This window comes from Electrophorus electricus, chromosome 6 (assembly GCF_013358815.1).
Source record: "Electrophorus electricus isolate fEleEle1 chromosome 6, fEleEle1.pri, whole genome shotgun sequence".
Classification (NCBI taxonomy): Eukaryota; Metazoa; Chordata; class Actinopteri; order Gymnotiformes; family Gymnotidae; genus Electrophorus; species Electrophorus electricus.
Genome location: NC_049540.1, coordinates 3000799 through 3017222, shown reverse-complemented (window position 1 = coordinate 3017222; position 16424 = coordinate 3000799). Strand labels below are relative to the sequence as shown.

Here is a 16424-nt window from a genome sequence, read left to right as displayed (position 1 = left end):
TCCTTCTCTTTGTCTAATTGTTTCTGTCAACATTACCATTCTTCCTTGTGCCTGTGAGAAGTTCATGCTGCTTCAGCTGCACAGGTGTGTATAGTGACAAAAGAGTCTGGTGATCATACACACACATGCGCGTGCTCACACACACACACACACACACACACACACATAGAGCCATCTTCTCAGTGTGGGCTACATCATTTGACACCACCGCAACAATGTATTCTGGGAAGTGACGAAGATACAGATACCGGAGAAGAAATATAACACACTATTTCTCATCTAAACACACATACGCACATATGCACACACTTGTACGCACACACACACACACGTGTGTGTGTGTGTGTGTGTGTGTGTGTGTGTGTGTGTATATGTATATATATATATATATATATATATCTCCTGGTGTTCTTTCCATCATTCTAAACATAATTATATATCACATGATTGTATACTGCATGACACACATGTTGGCATGTGAAGAGCTGTTTACACACTATAAAGACCCACGTTTCAAATAAACTGCCCTCAGAGATGCAGAGACTAATGGCCGAATGTTAGAAAGATGAATGAACCTTCTCCACACCTGCTTGGTGTGTTGCTTTAGTTTTCTTTCTCACATTTGAATTATTGAATCATGTTTCAGCAGAGTTGTCAGTGTTCTCTCTCTCTCTCTCTCTCTCTCTCTCTCTCTCCATCTTTGCCTCTCTTGTTTCTTGCTCTAATTTCACTGCAGCGGTTCCCCTAGTGTGAACTAGAACAGGAAGATGCCCTTCAAAACCTGTGCACTGAGAGGAGAGAGAGAGAGAGAGAGAGAGAGAGAGAGAGAGAGTTTTTAGGGGAAGAGAAAAAGAAAGGTTAGGACAAGAGAGGAAGCCTGTGGGGGCGGAGAGTGGGAAAGAAAGAAAGGGAGCAGAAATAGTCTGGTGACACCGGCGTGAGGAATTGAGGAGTTTGAAAGGACCTGGGGGTGGAGTATTCGTATGTTCTAGTATGTTGGAACGAGAACAGAGCCAAAGGGAGAGGGAAGAGGAGAGGCAGGGAGAGAGAGAGTGAGAGAGGGAGAGAGAGAGAGAGAGGGAGAGAGAGAGAGAGAGGGAGAGAGAGAGAGAGAGAGAGAGAGAGACAGAGTGAGGGAGAGAGAGAGAGAGAGAGAGAGAGAGAGGGAGAGAGAGAGAGAGAGAGAGAGAGAGAGAGAGAGAGAGAGAGAGAGAGAGGAGGGGAGGAGAGGATATAATATTAACAAGAGGATGTGAATACCAACGTAGGAGTTTGTGTGTATGTGTCTTTGCGTGCATGGGAAGTCATATTCCTGCACAGTGTTTTTGGCTTTTTTCCCATCCTCAGTGCACATTCCACTCCAACCCAGTTCTGCAGCTAATGTAGCTAAGGCAGCACCCGCAGGTAGCAGCACAGTAGACCATCTCCTAACGCTGTCATACAGTTGGCTCAAGAAACATTGTTTGTATAAATAATACTTTTGAATTGGTCAATGTTTTAATAAGTTGTTAAATGTAAATTGGTATTGTTAATAATACTGTTAAATAATACAGAAATTGTATCACCAAAAAAAATAATGTCTGTATTTACAATTTAAGACATATAAATCAAATAAAATGATTGCAGGTTCAAAAAGTCTTCGGCTTCTGTTTTTAGCTGTGCAGGATACTGTTGTCTATTTTTGTAGTCAGAAACCACACAAGCAACTCTGGGATCATTTTAGAAGTCAGCAGGGTTTGAGATAAGTATGAGTTTTGGCAAGACTTTCACACACTACTAATTGGTACGTATCTCTTTCCTGTATGTGTTAGCTTTATTGAATACATGTCTTCCCCTCCCCAAATCACTCCTTTAAATGGTACAAGTCTATCACTCTCCACTGGGCAAACAGCGCAGGAACCCTGACCATCAAATGGCCAGCAAAACACTGCATTCAACTTAAAACCAGCATCTCAGCTAACAGGGGAGATATTACAGATCCATTAATTGCAGAGTCTTCTTCCCCCCCCACACACCCACCCACACAGAGCAGATGCATGGACATCTTCTTTATATGTGTGTGTTCTGAAGCTGGTTCCCATCTGGTTTGCATGAAATGTATATTTTCTGAATACACACCCCCACACACACACACACATTTACACACACTTGCACAAACACACACAGATAGAATAGAAGGTATGACAGAACTGGAGAGGGCCAAATATGTGACTATGAATGTAAACGGCCTAAACGTTTGCTCTTTCACAGTGATGAAGGACCAGTGACATCACAGCGATTGTTCCTAAGGCTGCCAGGAGGACACCCGTTACCCGGGTAACGGAGCATCACCAGGGCAGTGAGAGTCACCAAAAGCCACACACACAGTGGAATCAGAGTTTACGGGAAATGTGATTGGCATTGTGTCTGTGTGTTTGTGTGTAGGTTATAATTTCTTTTATTTTTAATTGCATTCAAAATTTACATGCAGACTGTGTTAGTGTTCTTTCTGCAGCTGAACACAGACACACACACACACACACACACACACACACACACACACACACACAGGTGAACAGAGTGCAGGGGTCTGGTGTGGCTGTGGCACCCTGTTTCCCAGTTCACTAGCATAAATTTGTTTTCTGCAAACTATGCACATTCACCTAATCTCCTGAACACACACACACACACACCAGTGTCACAGGTTCAGCACTTTTTTGTCCTGTGTGTGACCGACTGGTCAGTGCTCCTCAGAACAAGAGGGACTGAGAGATCAGGGGGTGGATGGAGAGACCAGGGGGTGGATGGAGAGACCAGGGGGTGGATGGATAGATGGAGAAAGAGTGGAACACAGCAAGGGACAGAAGAAAGGAAAGCACTGCTAATCTGGTTTGATTATCCAAACACACCCATGTTTTTGGATCTTTCTACACATTTCTGCTGATCTCTCAGCTATATATAGCTGCCTTGGCACTTTTCTGGTGGTGATGTTGTCATTAGCACCACAGAGCCAGGTGTGGCCGTGTCCCTGGTTGGTCAGGAGACCTGTCAATTAAGTGATCACTGTAGTTACAGGCACCTAAGAATGCATGACACCACTTGCCATTTCTGACTGCCATTTCTTCACCCATCAATGTCATTCATAATCTCATGTAACTCGTAATCTAACGTCATTCTAATGAAACAATCATTTTGTAAGGGACATCCCAGAAATCGGCCTGAACCCTGTTCTCCTCAGAGTCCCCAGAATGAGGAATCATTAGGTTCTGCTATAACCAGCCTTCCAACTCCTCCCCATTTTCTCTCTTCTTTTCTGTTCTCCTTTTTCCTCCAACATGAGTCAGCAGAGAGAGAGAGACTGAAACAAGGGTTAAAGCTTTTGAAGGAAATGGCTCCAAAACATTTTCTCTTACACCTGGGGGCACACAAACACCATAACACAGTGGACAGACCCCCACCCCTACAGTTTATTAGATCTGATGACACTGCAGTCTGGTTTGTTGCCATAGTGAACATGTATTGTCGTTTCCAGCCTGGTTTTATGTAATTTTGTGTAGAGTGATGTGTAAGCATCCAAACCAGTGATAATAAATTTACATCAATAAGCAAATAGATATTTATTGTATATACACTGTATTTTTTATTTTATGTACATACATTCATTTGTGTATGTATACATGTATTTTATGTACATATACATACATACATTAATTTGTGTGAGTTTGTGCCCTGAGTTGGTATTTCAGCAGTTATACATCAGTACAGTATTGCTTAATTTCTAATCTGTGGTGTTTCTAATCTGCTGTATAACAAAACCCATGTCTTTTCTTCTCTGGATGCTAACTTTTTCATCGTCTTCGGTTATGGTTCAATTTGCACCTAGGGTTGCATTTACTGTTAGAACGATTTAAGCACAGAATTTGAAAGGGTTGCTTTCCATTGGGTTTTAGAATAATAGGGTCCTCACAAGCGTAACGATACCAGCGTGTGTATATTTTATTGAGTGGTGGAGTCTTACAGCTGTCCTCAGGGCAGAAGACAGATGGCGTGCAAACCTCCCTCCACCCCTCCAGCCAATCACGGCCACAAGCTGCTGCTTTGGGAGTAATTTTAGGGGGCTTTCTCCCTAACAAACCCCTCCTAGTTGCCTGCGTGTGTAAGGAGGACAGCTAAGCTCTCGCTTCACCATCAAAGGCTCAGGTGTGCCCATGGCGTGGGAAGGGTATTAACATATTTCGCCACTGAATATTCCTTTACGCTTTTGGGGGTGTTTTGTAGGGGAATGACATATCCAGTGCAGGTTCCAGACTGTTCTGTTCCCTGATGTCTTTCCAGTCGATTCTGTTTTGAGCTGCCTTACACTCCCCTGATGATTAATGACTGGAAGTCAGTTGGTTTATTTCGAATGGAAAATATGCATTGAGTGACATCACTGTACTTACACGTCGTTGCTACTTATGTACACTAGGAAATGCTATAGCCTGCTGTTCCTCCTTTCAAAAAAAGGGGAAAGATATTACAAAATAAGAAACACTACCACATCAAGACAGAATCTGAGCACTTCTAGACACCTCAACGCCTAAGCACTTAATTCGGATGTGGGGAATGCAGTCTAATGTTTGGGATTCACACCGGATGTGCGTCTCACTTCACTGACGAATCTAATGCGTCCTAAATATAAGTTATTCAAATTCTATTAGGATGATTATCTCTTTAGGAAGATAGCGCTAAAATGCGCTATTATAAGGTACATGCTGCTTTGCACGCATAAGTACGAAGCAGGCTCGTGCTCGGTTCTAATTTACTATGGGCTCGCGAATTAATTGCTTATATTATCCATCTCGAGTCGTTAACCAACGTCCATTCTGACTATTTTTACATCTCTTTTATGTCCCCTCCACGACGTTGCAAGTAGGCCTCTTCAGACGAAGACCAAACAGTCTGCATGTCTCATCCCCACAAGCTAGATGCTAAAAAAAAAAGAAGAGCCGTTGCTTCTACAAACGCTTTTTTTTCCCATTTCTTTTTCTCCTGATAAGAGTTCAAACAGGGCTTCCTCCACACCAGACGCACGTCTCCCGCATGCCCCCTCATCCGCCGGCTCAGTCTGCGTGCTATTCGTGCGAGGTTGCGCGCGCGGGTACAGCCGCCCCCCCCCTCTCACCCATTCCCACGCGACCATTCATTCTTTCTTCTACCAGTTGGACCGAAAGGCGAGCAGGAGGGACGGACGGACGGCTAAGAGTAAACGGAAAAACGGGCGAGGTTACGGGTAACTCACGCTCCCGACGCTGATTTAAAAAAAACAAACTCGCGAGTTTACCTGTGCTCGCCGTTATCCGCGCGATCAATCGCATTTACGTTTCCTAACCCGCGCTGCTTTGGCAGCTCGGAAAATAAAGAATTAAAAAAAAAAAAAAACCTCAAGGATGCGGATTTAACGGTCAAAGAAGCGACTGGGAATTTTTAAAACAAACCGCCTATGCGACCTGGACGAGAGCTTTTCTCGTAGCAGAATTTCGCTCGTGCCGTCTGCAGACGTTAACCGTAGCGCCTCCATTGCCCGACGAGAACCGAGCCACGCCGACGGTGAGTCTTGTTTATCAATAACAGCTCGTTCAGAGAGACCAGCTGCTTTTTCTAACCGTGCACCAGGGATGTTCGCAGCCCCCGCGTCCCTGGTTTAGTGGTCTAACTCGCTGCGGGGGTTTGTTAAAAGCGCGGAGGTCCGGGGTTGCACGGGGGTCGTCGGGGTGCGTCCCCACGCCGCCGGGCTTGCCTTTGTCTCGGCTTGTTTTGCTAGCACAGCCACGCTAGCACTCTGCGTGGGCAGCTCGCCGTGTCGCGCACACACACTCCTGCGACTAGCTTCGTCAAATGCACCTCATGCCTCGGCTTTGCCTTACTGCGCTGCTTCAGCGCGGCAGCGGGGCAGTATTAGCTGGGGGTCTGGAAGAAACGGCAGAGCGACGCCGGTAAATGCGCAACACGCGTCTTTGCCGTCCGCTCCAGTGCGTCTTTTTCCGCGCCAGTGCAATATTTTGATTTGTCATTCGTGGCGGGGGCGGGGGGCGGGGGGGGGGGTGGACCTCGCTGTCCTGGCTGTTGCGCTGTCTGGTTCACAGGACATGGGGGAACCAGAATGCCATCAGATGGGTCGTTGGCTCTCCGGCAGCAAAGTAATGACACCAGGCTGTAATATGTGACACACGGCGTCAGGGCGGATTAACCCCGAAGAGGTACTGTGTAAATGAACCGAGAAGCCGCGGGAGGCATTGCTGCTGGTTTGTGCTTAATTCTAGCAACCAGTGTAAACTGTTTGTGTCTTTAATATAACTACACGGGTTCACCTTTCAACTTTGCAAGAGGCTGCCGCCCGTGTGGTGTTGTGGCGATCAGGGGTTGAAACCGATACAGGTTCTGCGTGAGCAGTGCTTTCGCTTTCGCTTCCCCGCAGGTGATCCCACCTGCTCCGCCGAGGGCGTTTCAGCTCACCGGGGGGGTTGGGTTGGGTTGGGTTGGGTTGGGGGGAGCTGCTGCTTTGCCTTAATCTTGTTCGTTCAGACACGAGGACAGCGTTTTGTCTCCAAGTAAAGGGTCCTAATCTTCGATCAGTGTGTTTAATCTGAGACGGCGCCTAAATATAGACCCGTTCGTTTTGTTCAACTCTGAGCAAACCTGCGTGTCTTAATATGGTGCGGCAGTGAGGTCTGGTTTCGGATCATCATCATTTAGATTGTTGCTGGAATAGTCGTGGCCCCAGGGGCCACGTTTTCATTTCAACTCACGCACAGGTTAAAACCAGTAATGGCCATCAGCTTCAGAATGTTACTCATTTTTAAATCGTGCAGAACATAGCGACTCTCATACACAAACGGACGCGGCACAACCGGTTCTGCGCTCAGTACCGTATAAAGGTTGCAAGGTCCCTTACTATCGCCTGGCTGGAGTCGTGAGTCAGCCAGGGTGGTGAGGCCACGGACCGGACAGAGGCCTGTGGGAGGCGGTGCAACTGCGAGATGCCGGAGCTGTCCACCTCTCACTATACCCGGTAACATAGCCGACCATTGTCGGTACCAGGTTGGTGTTTCCACAGGAATGAAAAGTAACTGAAAAGTAGGCGGGCAGTGTAGGCCCTCATGGCATGAGTCATAGAGGAACATGGATAAGTGCAAGGGCATCGATGCACTCTGGGAAGGCACTGCTTGATGCTATTGAATTTTATAATGATGTATTTTGGTGGAGAGGGCGTAGGCGAGGCCGTAGGAGTGATGTCACGAGTTAGCCGCTTGCGCTTCACAGCTGAAGTAGATCAGGTGTAGGGCGTTCTGGTTCGCTGTAAAACACACCGAGGTGGGCGGGCTCCCCTAAAAGCCAGTCCTCTCATATCCCAGCCTATTTGTGGTCGTTCCCATCATCTCATAGCCTGTGTGGGATATTTCGTTTGCAAGATCTTGTCATGTGGAAGATCCGGAGTCCACCACATGTGGATGAAGTTCCTGTAATCAAGCTTCGCTGATTAAGTGACTGCGTCGTACTCCGACGTGCTGGCCGCAGGGCTGGTCCTGCATCCTAGTGCTGGAGTGGACAGGAGGTTCTTTAGGCTGTGTAGTTTGCTACCGTTTCCTTCCTAACAGCAGGTTCATTCATTCATTTATTTGTTGCAAATGTCTGACTTGCTGTCGAGTAAGACTCACTTCAGGAGCAGGCACTCAGTGCTGACTAGTACCCATCATATCAGTCTCCCTGTCTGCTTTCCTCCTACGCCATGCACTCCGTTGCGGTATAGCAAGTCCGATAAGCTGCTGAGACAGACAGATAAGCAGGTAGATTTGAAGGACGGATAACGGCGCCGCCCCGTGTCGTCGGATTCATGATGCAGCAGGTGAGGGGCTCCCAGCCTCCTGATCGTGGGTGTCCTGGGTGTTTCCCTGCTGTGAAACTCTGGGTTCTGCACACAGGCTGACCTAGAGTCCCAGAGGCATGGGAACAGAGAAAACGCTGATCTCTGCACTGTACCTCACAGCTCACACTGGGAGACTGTGGCCAAGACAGAGTGGTGGATGACACACATTGAAGGGCTGCCCATATAAATAAAAAATAATGTAGTTTTACAACATGCTATACAGTGTACTAAAACGTATGGTGAACTCTTAAGAATGTCGTAATGGTGACGTTGTAATGACTAGTCTGCATTATTTGACAAAAATAATTCTTGGTAAATTAGAACCCTGGGATTTGATGAAACACTTGTGCAGAACATCTGAGATTAGGATTTTCACAGCACACACACACACCTGCACAGAAAAACCAACGTGTCCAAACGTGGCGGGTCGCAGGGCCCCCTGCATTAGTGCTGACTGTCCTAATCCCCACCTCCTTCGCCCTCGTGCTGTTGCTCCACATTGTCCTGGTGCTCGGGAGAAGGATGAGCTCGTTAAGCTCTCTCCCCACACCCGGTGCCCAAGCTTTTGTTCCCACGACAACCGTGGCTTCCCAGCCTTTGGACACACAGGGTTGAGCACCCGTTCAGATTGTTCCGCAGATGTAACAATACAGCTGTCCGTCTTTGTTTTCACATTGAAAATGTCCCCAAAGCAAATTCCAGGCTGTTTTTTTCCCCTTGTGGACTTAACTGGTACAGTTACTGGTTACAGCTACGGTGCAGCGAACATTCCTAAAGCATTGATTTGAACTGCTCTCTGTCTTTTTTAACACTGTGGGAGAGGTGTGTGCTTGTGCTGGGCAGCTGTAAGATTTAAGCCAGTGTGGCCTTGGACGTTTTGAATGCGAGCGGAGTGCTTACCCCCGATGCACACCTGTGCTGTGTAGTCTTGAGAGGATGACCTGAGTTTTGCTGCCTCTGCTCTGCTCTAATAGAGCGTTGCTCAGTTACAGCCGTGCTGTGATTTTTGGTAGCGAGCTCTGGTTTCTCTGAGCTGATCAGTGTCTTGCATGCCATTCGTGGTTTTTGTGTTTGCATTATCATTTTTAGATGAATAATTTTTTCAAAATTAATCTGCAGTGCTAAAAATTGATATTACAGTCTATTATTCAGAAGACTTAAGTTGAATTTTAGGGTCCATGGGCATCTCCTGAGTGTGTGCATGATCTAGGACCTGGATTCTAGACATTACCATTTTAACTGTATGATGTCCTTTTGGGAACCTCTAGACATCCGCAGGCACACTTGCAGGTGTGGATTCCTTGGTGCGTTTCTGGGGCTCACAGATCTGTGAAACACCTGCGTTTAAACTCTCCTAGAGCCATGCTGTTCTCCTTTGCGGAGCGCCAAGTCCTTTTACGAGCTCCGGTTCCGTCAGCTTGTCTGGGACAGCTTGGTGTGGGCTTGCTCCATGCTGGGATTTCAGCTCCGGCTCCGCTTCAGTTACCATGGCGCTGTCCCTGTCATTGGGGCGTGTGGGTTGGTGTGCGTGTGCGTGTGTTATACACTCTTGCACCCATTTAACTCCTCCATCTAATTTTAGGGTTTGTTTCTGTGAGAGCCTTCCGGGGGCTGCCAGGTGTGCGCAGAGCGATCTGTGACCGTGCGACACTAAGAAGTTTCACATTGGCTCGTCGTGACACTTGGGCGTTCAACATCTGAAGTGTAACGCTACCGGCTCTTAAAGGGACAGCGTACTGGACTCCGTGCTGCAGCCACAGCGGGAAAGCATCCAATTCCGTCAGTCCTGCAAGCGTCTGCTCAGAGATGGCTAGGCCTGGGTGCAACTGCCCACAGTTGTCTGCCCACAGGGCTGCAGGAGATATGGCCGTTGATTTATTCAGAAGGTGTCATGTTGCATGGTTTGGAAGAGTGCACTTATGTTGCTATTGGGTTTCTTGTCATTACAAAGTTCCAGTTACTCCTTCGATTTTGTGGGACTTTCTGCTGACGTGTGTGTGTGTGTGTGTGTGTGTGTGTGTGTGTGTGTGTGTGTGCGCGGGCATGCGAGGTAGCATCTGTGGGGTTTAGCAGCATACATCCCCCAAATCAATCCCCTTTTTTGTTTCATCCTGCCAGAGATTCCAACATCACACTGTCTGAGGCTAATACACACTAGCTGTGAAAAGTTCAAGGCCTTTTGATTTGCTACTGTGTACCTCATTCATTAGTTTAATGGCTGTTTAATAGATCCTCTGCACTGCTAATATATGCTAATGTATGCGAAAATCAGGGGGCTTGTATAATTAATGTAGATTGTTTGTTTCATAGTTTTGGTTGTCATTAATGTATATTTCAGCTGTTGAGATGATGGTTTGAACATTTGTCAGCCAGAAGTCCTTTATTATCAGACCCGTAGATCCTGTCTTCGTATACAGCAGGTCTCCGTTCTCTCTTTACTTCTCTCCTTTTCTTGTTTCTGTTCTCCCTCGCTGTTCTTCCAGTGGTGCAATTCCGACAGCTCTCCACATTCCTGGTTTTGCCTGCTAGAATTTCTTCCGGAGTTGAGTGAGTGCGTGTGTGCACGTCGACCAACGTGTGTGTGCTGCACCGTATGCTTGCAGTCGCCTCTCAGCAGATAGCAAGCCCCTCCAAATCCACGCTGTGGAGGAGCCCCAGAAATGACCCGCCCGGTCCCGTGTCCCCAGTGCATGTCCTGCCCCTCCTCCCCCTCATGCTCCCTCCTCCCCAACACTGCTTGCTGCTCCCCCTCTCCGCCTACATTGGGAGCGTAACCTCTTGCAGGCACTGTGATGGAACTTTGCACCCAGTAGCCGGACTGTTGGACGAGTCAATGAGGATGTGGAGCCAGACGTCTGTTCAAAAGCTCAGTAATTGGCTGGACGTTTTTGCAGATTCCTGCAGACCAATTGAAATCCTTTTAACTGACTTGCACTCTCCCCTCGACCAGTGAAATGGGTGTGCGGCCTGAACCTCCCTGCAGATTTCTCGTGACCAATCAAGCGGGCCTGTTTCTAGAACTGGTTGTTAATTGGCTAGTATGTGAAGTGGACTGACTCTCAGACAGTCCAGATGGGTGTGATGGATCATGGTGTTTCCATGATCCAGTGAATATAAATGCACTTTTTCACAATAACACAGCCTAATCCTTAATCCTTTCACATCAACGTTACTGTGTGACGCATGTCATACTCTAATCATCCAGCTGTCTGATCTAGTGCTAAACGGTTCCTTGAGAAAAATCCTTGCATCGAAGCTCTTTGAATCCATATATCTATAATGTACCTTGTAGTGCATATAAGCATATCCACAAGTTTCCTACATCCCATTGTACCTTGTATGAAATATGTCCACCCAGCTGAAGATTCAGTAATTGAATACTAGGCTCGCTAACAACAAAAATGTGGAAACGTATCAAAAAAAGATTAAAACGAGCTGATATTGTGTTGCTTTGAACACAGAAAGGCGAGAGGATTATACGAAGAATCCAAAGTGACTTTTTTGAAGTATTTAGGGTATTGTCTTGAATTATTAATGAGCAACAGTGAAGCTACGGATGAGCTCCAAGGGTCCAGTATCTTCGTATAAGTACGGTTCCAGAGCGGGTTCTAGTGACGACAACAGACATGGAGCCTGCCCAGAGTCCAGACAGTCCGACCCGTCATGGCAGGAGAGGTTCACGCCGCAGGGAGCCGGTGGGAAACGGCAGGTCGCGCAGTTGTGCCGCTGCTATTTTACGGAAGATTAGCTGGCGAAGTAGCCACTTAGCTAACTACGTGACATTACTGAACTCTGCCAGACAGATTTGTCATGTTTTATAGCAGAGATGTCGAATTTTACAATTTTGGATCTATGCATTATACTGAATGGATGGAGTAAATAAGACACATACAATAATATTTCTAATGAATGAATGACTTAAATAAATATAATATACTGTTAGGGAATCAAACTTTTTGTGTACTGGGGAAGTAAACTGCTCTGTTCTCAGAAATCTAGATACTGTTTTTAAAAACTCTGCTTTCCCACGAATGTTTAGGCCCACTGAGAGCACCGCAAAGGTTAGAGAACGTAGCAAATGGCCAGTTAATGATATTTATATTATAATTATATATGGCCACTTTTATAGTTTGGTTTATGTTTTTCATGTGTGTAAAGTTTGTGTTTGCATATTAACAATCACTTAGCAGCACTACACCAGCTTCGTCGAAATAGTATTTAGAGACGTTCACAAATGGGTGAAAAACATGTGAAAATAAAAAGGTCACATGAAAACACCATGGACACCTTTTAAAAAATAATTGAAATTAATTGTTTATTTACTTGTTTCTGCAATGAAAACCCAGAATGTAATATGGCACTTAAATACACCAAGCTAGGTTTAGTTGTGACAGATGCCCTATGCAATTTAAGCAATAAAAATGTTGATTTTTCTTAAATGGTATTAATAAATTGTATGTTTCTTATTACTCTTGAATAAAGCAAAAATATTTCTATCCAATTACTTGATTAATTGAGTGTGGCCAGGTTGTGTGGCCTGGGTTCTGAAGTGAACATTTAGCATACTTTGGCTTTATGGTTCTAGTCTCTCCTCCTTTGGTTCCAGCCCCTTCCCCTACGTGTTGCAGGTGTTCAGAAGTGAAAGGAACACTAAAGAAACATGCTGGTGGTATGTCTCTGTGATTCCCATACGCTCTGAACACTCTCTTGCATTAAGTTGTGTTGTATAAGAATTAGGGGGCGGTGCCTCCTCCACCAGAGTGTGTGCTGTGGCTTGGCCCACATGCTGTGTGACTACAGCTAATCAATACATCCGATCAGTTAACGCAGGCTTATTGGTCAGATGGGGCCGGCTTCGCATAATGAGAGCTAAGGCTCATGGCCTACTGGGTGTGTGGGGGTGTGTTTGAGTGCTTCAATACACAGAGACTCTTGAGTCCATTCAGGGAATGTCCTACTGGAGTATGGTTGAAGAATTTAGTATCTATCTAACCATCCATCTATTCATAGCACTGTATGTAGGAGGCTAGTTCTCTTTATGGTAAAGGAGACTGTGTGTGTGTGTGTGTTAGTGTGTGTGTGTGTGTGTGTGTGTGTGTGTGTTGGGGCTGCACTAGTTTGATGGTGGGATAAAGACTGTGGGAGTGGGACATGTAAAGGAAAGGTTGTTGGGTTTTTTTTTTTGTTATACACCCAATCCTCCGTTATGGGCTATACATGACTCCTAATACATGTACATGGAAAAGAAGAACAGATTACAGATAGATGAAAGAAAAAGAGGATGTGAGAGAGATGAGTGCAGTTGGACTGCCAACATGAAAGAACTGACACAGGAGGGAAACGCACACACACGCACACCCACCATAATTTCCTTGAGGCGCTAGGTCCGCACCAGTCGCTGTGTGATTAACGGCTGCAGTGGAAAACAGATCAGCCAGATGACAAGAAATCGGGTCAGAGCGAAGGAAAGAGAGAGCGAGCGAACGGGAGAGAGCGAGAGAGCGAGAGAAGGAAGGTGGGCTAGAGAGAAGTCTGGTCATTTTAGTGACGGGTACACCCAGGCATGTTTACCATATCACAGAGATTCTACACATAAAGTAAGAATCGTATAACTGTGTGTGCGCGCTACTGCTCTAATACTGTAGGCATATTGTGATTGTACAGTGACCATGACTGCTTTACAGTGACCCTGGACACATATACACACACCTAAGAAACCATGCATGTTGATATTTACAGTAATGCATGCTGTGTGTGTGTGTGTGAGGGAGAGAGAGAGAGAGAGAGAGAGAGAGAGAGAAAGAAAGTGTGTTTGAGGAAGGTTGAAAGTACTGTGGGTGGGTTTGATAAACTGCTGGGCTATCACATTATTTCATCATATAAGGGAAATATCAACCTCTCTGTATTATGACATGTTTATTTAAATTGACGACTTGTGTTTCCATGGTTTCCTTTTGAAATGCTGCATCAGTGGGTGTCTCTCCCATCATGTTGTCTCCCTTTACTTTCAGTCTGTAATCATTTGTCTTAGGAATCCTTTTAAAGTTGTGATATATATGTGATGATATATGTTTTCTTTCTTTTTGATCTGCTGCCAAACTTTGATATGTTTGGATGGGAACATGCAGATTAAAACCAACGCGGCTAAAAATAAGGCAAGGATGAAGCTCTGCTGTTGTCTTGCCTTCACTTAATGCTCTGCACGGTTACCCCATTTTGTCCTGGTCCACTCGTGGTTACCCCGTTTTGTTCTAGTTCAGTCTCGTCTCATTAGGGCATGCCTTTCGAGGTCAAGGAGTCATAAGGTCACTAGGGTTACCCTAATTGAGATGTTGATGGTGACTGTGTGTGTGTTAACATAGATGCTAATGTAATATATTCAACGTGAGAAATAAAAAGGTCTGAGCTTTACATGTAGTACCCCCCCCACACCCACACACATTTCACCCACACAAAAATGCAAATGCAGTGACTTGCACATAAACCTGTCTAATTCTAATCTAATCTGTGTAACATTAACAGGATATAAATGAACTAAAAGGGGGTGTGGGAGTTGTTTACCATACATGCCCACACCAGCGTTCTCCCTGCACCACGCAAGCCTGCTGGAGCTGAAGAACTTTCAGCATGTCTCTCTCTCTCGTGTTATGTTAATGGTTTAGTATGTTCAGTGGGAATATTTGCGGAGGCCCCGGCCCAGCGGGGCCCAGTGCCTCCGTGCGTCTTCCACAGCTGTTTAAATTACTCCTATTTAGATGACTCATGTTTAAGTGACTATTTGAATGGGGCCCCTTTAAATAACCTTCCTCCTCATTTACATGTTCCTAGATATTCTTGTTTTTTTGTCTATCATAAAGGTATCCAGCATGGAATAATACACTTAACCACTGGTCAGCAGTGGGTAGAATAAGTTGTAACAATCTGAACGAACACACACACACACACACACACACACAGGATGTCTGAGAACTGAGCTTGCTGATGGACACTTGGATAATAGGCTATTAAATTGTGTTCTTGTGCATATGGGTCTAGATTTCCTGATCTGTGACATTATGTAATCTCCGTAAACACAGAATAACATGCTTTATTATGGCCTACTGTCAGGAGAGAGGGGCACAGATAGAATACAATAATATATACATTTATTTCCTTCTTTGTTCTCTTGTCTTTACAAGTTCAGTTTCATCAATAGTGTCTGTGTGTCTTTCTCTGTACACTTTGTATTTTCCAGTCTCTGTTTTTCCCTTTGGTTGATGAAGGCAGATGATTCTTTTTTTCAGGACTCTGATCCTGCTTGAGCCCAATGGCAGTGTGCACCTGAGTCCTTCATCGGAAGAAGCCGCGCATGTGTGCGCGTGTGTGTGTGCGTGTGCGTGTGTGTGTGTAAGGGAGATCCCTCGCCTTTTATGCTCCATTCTGTCAGAGATTGCGTTTGTCATTTCATTAGTGTTTCTTTGTGTGTGCATGCATGCGTACGCACACACATTTGGAAGGGGGGTCCGCCTAAATCTGCCCGTGTCACACCTGAGCCCACCACCATAACAATGTCAAGGGAGTTGTTCAGTCAGTCCATCAATCTATCTGTCCGTTCATCTGTCTGCAGGGTCCGAGGGAATGTGTTCTCCCCACTGGCCCCTGAGCCATCAATCAGTTTTACTGGCCCAGGAGAAAAAAGGGGAAAATCTGGTAATGTATTAATTGTACAGACAGTGTACAGGTTGAGATTTGTCTGTTGTACCTGCAGAACGTCTTTAGAGCAGCGCTCAGTAGTCGAGACAAAAGCCTGAATCAGTGTCTTGCAGACGGACACAGATAGCGTCTCGCTCATGCTGGATTCCTTCATTGACAGAATGCTGTTTGTTATATGTGGTTTAAACGTTAAAAAGCAGAGACTAACGCTAGACATGTTGCTCAAACACGTGAAAGTGTCATTTTTGAGAAACCAGCTTCAGCCAGTTAACATCCCAGATGAACTGACTTCTGTCTGTGATTTGGTGGAAACACGCATAAACGGGAACGCAACTGGCCAATCAACGTGTCCGGCATCCATGGAGCCGTCACTAATGTTGAAACATGTTCCGTATATACACACACGTTTGGTCAGGAATCTTTTCCAAAGGCAATATGTGGTTGATAACTAGTGATCATTGTGACTTTCGGTTCTATATATGAGTGTATATATAGATTAATATAGATTTCATCCTGAAGATGAAAATGTTTGAGCTTGTGTGTGTGTGTGTGTGTGTGTGTGTGTGTGTGTGTGTGTGTGTGTGTGTGTGTGTGTGTGTGTGTGTGTGTGTGTTGAATAGTAAAATTTCCATCAGGTTGTGAACTGGTCTAAGATCAGTTCATGATGGAATATAACTGTATATAGATGCCCTATAAACTGTCTTCATAATTTCATATAACTGTGTTTGTCAGCATGAAAGAGACCTAAATAGACACATTATGGTGTATTATGTTACTTTTGGCCTTTCCATGTATAGCAGTCTCCTTCGATAAAAGTGTGTGTCTCGCTACACTGAGTTCTCACCAC

At 45.5% G+C, this 16424-nt stretch overlaps 1 protein-coding gene across 4 annotated transcripts in view; it reads left to right on the top strand.

The window, feature by feature from the left end:
- The first annotated feature begins 5161 nt into the window (after nucleotides 1-5161).
- LOC113568854 (spectrin beta chain, non-erythrocytic 1) overlaps nucleotides 5162-16424 on the top strand; it is a 65421-nt gene continuing 54158 nt past the window's right edge. For 2 of the 4 annotated variants that reach the window (XM_035527376.1, XM_035527372.1), the window contains exon 1: nucleotides 5162-5568. The gene's annotated coding sequence lies outside the window, so the exon portion shown is untranslated. Of the gene's footprint in view, nucleotides 5569-6104; nucleotides 6219-10410; nucleotides 10433-16424 lie in introns of those variants that run through there. The other 2 variants (XM_035527373.1, XM_035527374.1) reach the window with 2 other exon arrangements.